Genomic DNA, 4,544 nt, shown 5'->3' on the forward strand with positions numbered 1-4,544 from the left:
TTTTAATTAACTAATTGTTTTAAATTTTAATTTTAATTCTATCTCACCTTTAATTTTCGAAAATCACTAACTACATTTTCAAAATTTATTTTCGAAATTCCTTCCCTCTCCTCTTCTTCTATTTATTTATTTATTCACTAACACTTCTCTTCATCTCAAATCACTGCCTCTATCCTCACCCTTGTGTTTGGATTCTCCATTCTTCTTCACTCTTATTCCCTTTCTTCTTCTACTAATAATAAGGAACCTCTTTACTGTGACATAGAGGATTCCTCTTCCTTTTCTATTCTCTTCTTTCTCATATGAGCAGGAACAAGGAAAAAGGCATTCTTGTTGAAGCTGATCCAGAACCTGAAAGGACTCTGAAGAGGAAACTAAGAGAAGTTAAATTACAACAATCCAAAGACAACCTTGCTGAAATTTTCGAACAAGAAAAGGAGATGGCAGCCGAACCCAACAACAATAATGCAAAAAGGATGCTTGGTGATCACACTACACCTACGTCCAAGTTTGATGGAAGAAGCATCTCAATTCCTGCCATTGGAGCAAACAATTTTGAGCTGAAATCTCAACTAGTTGCTCTAATACAACAGAACTGCAAGTTTCATGGACTTCCATCAGAAGATCCCTACTAGTTTTTAACTGAGTTCTTGCAAATCTGTGAGACTGTTAAGACTAATGGAGTAGATCCTGAAGTCTACAGGCTTATGCTTTTCCCTTTTGCTGTAAGAGACAGAGCTAGAGCATGGTTGGACTCTCAACCTAAAGATAGCCTGGACTCCTGGGATAAGCTGGTCACAGCCTTCTTGGCTAAGTTCTTTACTCCACAAAAGCTAAGCAAGCTTAGAGTGGATGTTCAGACCTTTAAACAAAAAGATGGTGAATCCCTCTATGAAGCTTGGGAAAGATACAAACAGATGACCAAAAAATGTCCTTCTGACATGTTTTCTGAATGGACCATGATAGATATATTCTACTATGGTCTATCTGAGTTCTCTAAGATGTCATTAGACCATTTTACAGGTGGATCCATTCACCTAAAGAAAATGCCTGCAGAAGCTCAAGAACTTATTGATATGGTTGCAAATAACCAGTTCATGTACATTTCTGAGAGGAATTCCGTGATAATGGGACGCCTCAAAGGAAGGGAGTTCTTGAAATTGATGCTCTGAATGCCATTTTGGCTCAGAACAAAATGTTGACTCAGCAAGTCAACATGATTTCTCAAAGTCTGAATGGATGGCAAAATGCATCCAACAGTACTAAAGAGGCATCTTCTGAAGAAGAAGCTTATGATCCTGAGAACCCTACAATAGCAGAGGTAAATTATATGGGTGAACCTTATGGAAACACCTATAATTCATCATGGAGAAATCATCCAAATTTCTCATAGAAGGATCAACAAAAGCCTCAATAAGGCTTTAAAAATGGTTGAAGAAATAGGCTCAGTAATATTAAGTCTTATTCATCATCTTCTCAGCAACAGACAGAGAATTATGAACAGAGTATCTCTAACTTAGCAAATTTAGTCTCTGATCTGTCTAAGACCACTTTAAGTTTCATGAGTGAAACAAGGTCCTCCATCAGAAATTTGGAAGCACAAGTAGGCCATCTGAGTAAGAAAATCACTGAAACTCCTCCTAGTACTCTCCCAAGCAATACTGAAGAGAATCCATAAAGAGAGTGCAAGGCCATAAGATATAATCAACATGGCCGAACCTAGAGAAGAAAGAGAGGACATGAATCCCAATGAGGAATACCTCATGGGACGTCTCTCAAGAAAGAAGGAGTTCCCTATTGAGGACCCAAGGGAATCTGAGGCTCATATAGAGACCATATAGATCCCATTAAACCTCCTTCTGCCATTCATGAGCTCTGAAGACTATTCTTCCTTTGAAAAAGATGAAGATGTAACTGGAGAGCAAGTTGCTCAATATCTAGGAGCTATCATGAAGCTGAATGCCAATTTATTTGGTAATGAGACTTGGGAAAGTGAACCTACCTTTCTCATTAGTGAACTAGATACATGGGTTTAGCAAACTTTACCTCAAAAGAGACAAGATCCTAGCAAATTCGTAATACCCTGCACCATAGACACCATGATCTTTGAAAAAGCTCTGTGTGACCTGGGGTCAGGTATAAATCTTATGCCACTCTCTGTAATGGAGAAGCTAGGGATCATTGAGGTACAGCCTGCCTTATTTTCATTACAAATGGCAGACAAGTCAGTAAGACAAGCTTATGGATTTGTAGAAGACGTATTAGTAAAGGTTAATGGCCTTTACATCCCTGCTGATTTCATAATCTTAGACACTAGGAAGGAGGAGGATGAATGCATCATCCTTGGAAGACCTTTCCTAGCCACAACATGAGCTATGATAGATGTTAACAGAGGAGAATTAGTCCTTTAGTTGAATGGGGACTACCTTGTGTTTAAGGCTCAAGGATCTTCTTATTTAACAATGGAGAGGAAGCATGAAAAGCTTCTCTCAGTAGAGAGTCAAACAAAGCCCCCACAATCAAACTCTAAGTTTGGTGTTGAATCCCCACATCCAAACTCTATGTTTGGTATTGGGAGTCTACAACATTGACCTGGTCACCTGTGAGGCTCCATGAGAGCCCACTGTCAAGCTATTGACATTAAAGAAGCGCTTATTGGGAGGCAACCCAATTTTTATTTATCTAATTTTATTTTATTTTCATTGTTCTTTTATGTTTTATTAGGTTCATGATCATGTGGAGTCACGAAAAAAATATTAAAATTAAAAATAAAATCAAAAACAGTAGAAGAAAAATCACACCCTGGAGGAAGGACTTACTGGCGTTTAAACGCCAGTAAGGAGCATCTGGCTGGCGTTCAACGCCAGAAACAGAGCATGGATTTGGCGTTGAATGCCAGAAACAAGCAACATCCTGGCATTCAAACGCCAGGAATGCACCCTGAGGAGAGCTAATGCTGAACGCCAGAAAAAAGCCTGGAACTAGCATTCAATACCAGAAACATGCTGCACATGGGCGTTGAATGCCCAGAACATGCATCACATCGGCGTTTAAACGCCAGAATTGCATGCAAAGGCATTATACATGCTTAATTGGTGCAGGGATGTAAATCCTTGACACCTCATGATCTGTGGACCCCACAGGATCCCCACCTACCATATTCTCCCCTCTTCTTAACATTCATCCTCTCTTTCCAATAAACACTCTTCCCCAAAATCCTTCACCAATCACCTCAATCTCTCTTCCCAATCACCCCCTTCACCACTCACATCCATCCACTCTTCCCCATAAACCCCACCTACCTTCAAAATTCAAATTTCTTTCCCACCCAAACCCACCCTAAATGGCCGAACCTACTCTCTCTCCCCTCACTATATAAACCCCTCCATTCTCCTTCATTTTCACACAACCCAACCCCTTCTTCTAAACCTTGGCTGAATACACCTCCCTTACTCTCCTCCATAATTTCTCTTCTTCTTCTTCTTCTTTTCTTCCTTCTCTTGCTCAAGGGCGAGCAATATTTTAAGTTTGGTGTGGTAAAAGCATAAGCTTTTTGTTTTTCCATTACCATTGATGGCACCTAAGGCCGGAGAAACCTCTAGAAAAGGGAAAGGGAAGACAAAAGCTTCCACCTTCGAGTCATGAGAGATGGAAAGATTCATCTCCAAAGCCCATCAAGACCACGTCTATGATGTTGTGGCCAAGAAGAAGGTGATTCCCGAGGTCCCTTTCAAGCTCCAGAAAAATGAGTACCCGGAGATCCGACATGAGATCCAAAGAAGAGGTTAGGAAGTTCTAACCAACCCCATCCAACAAGTCAGAATCTTAATGGTTCAAGAGTTCTATGCCAATGCATGGATCACTAGGAACCATGATCAAAGTATGAACCCGAATCCAAAGAACTATCTTACAATGGTTCGGGGGAAATACTTAGATTTTAGTCTGAAAAATGTGAGGTTGGCATTCAACTTGCCCATGATGCAAGGAGATGCACACCCCTACAGTAGAAGGGTCAACTTTAATCAAAGGTTGGACCAAGTCCTTATGGACATATGTGTGGAAGGAGCTCAATAGAAAAGAGACTCCAAAGGTAAGCCGGTTCAACTAAGAAGATTGGACCTCAAGCCTGTGGCTAGAGGATGGTTGGAGTTCATCCAATGCTCCATCATCCCCACTAGCAACCGATCTGAAGTTACTGTGGATCGGGCCATCATGATCCATAGCATCATGATTGGAGAGGAAGTAGAAATTCATGAAGTTATCTCCCTTGAATTCTACAAATTAGCAGATAAGCCCTCTACTTTGGCTAGGCTAGCTTTTCCTCATCTTATTTGCCATCTATGTTACTCAGCTGGAGTCATCATAGAAGGAGACATCTCCATTGAGGAGGACAAGCCCATCACTAAGAAAAGAATGGAGCAAACAAGAGAGCCCACTCATGGAACCCAAGAGACGCATGAGGAAGCTCATCACCAAGAAATCCCGGAGATGCCTCAAGGGATGCACTTTCCTCCCAACAACTATTGGGAACAACTCAACACTTC

At 40.8% G+C, this 4,544-nt stretch overlaps 1 non-coding gene across 1 annotated transcript; it reads right to left on the reverse strand.

Annotated features, from left to right (window-relative positions):
* Positions 1–839: 839 nt before the first annotated feature.
* Positions 840–943, reverse strand: LOC127747028 (small nucleolar RNA R71). The gene has a single exon (XR_008008833.1). It is a non-coding gene; the product is annotated as a small nucleolar RNA R71 (small nucleolar RNA).
* Positions 944–4,544: the final 3,601 nt, after the last annotated feature.

This window comes from Arachis duranensis, chromosome 4 (assembly GCF_000817695.3).
Source record: "Arachis duranensis cultivar V14167 chromosome 4, aradu.V14167.gnm2.J7QH, whole genome shotgun sequence".
In the NCBI taxonomy this organism is placed as follows: domain Eukaryota; kingdom Viridiplantae; phylum Streptophyta; class Magnoliopsida; order Fabales; family Fabaceae; genus Arachis; species Arachis duranensis.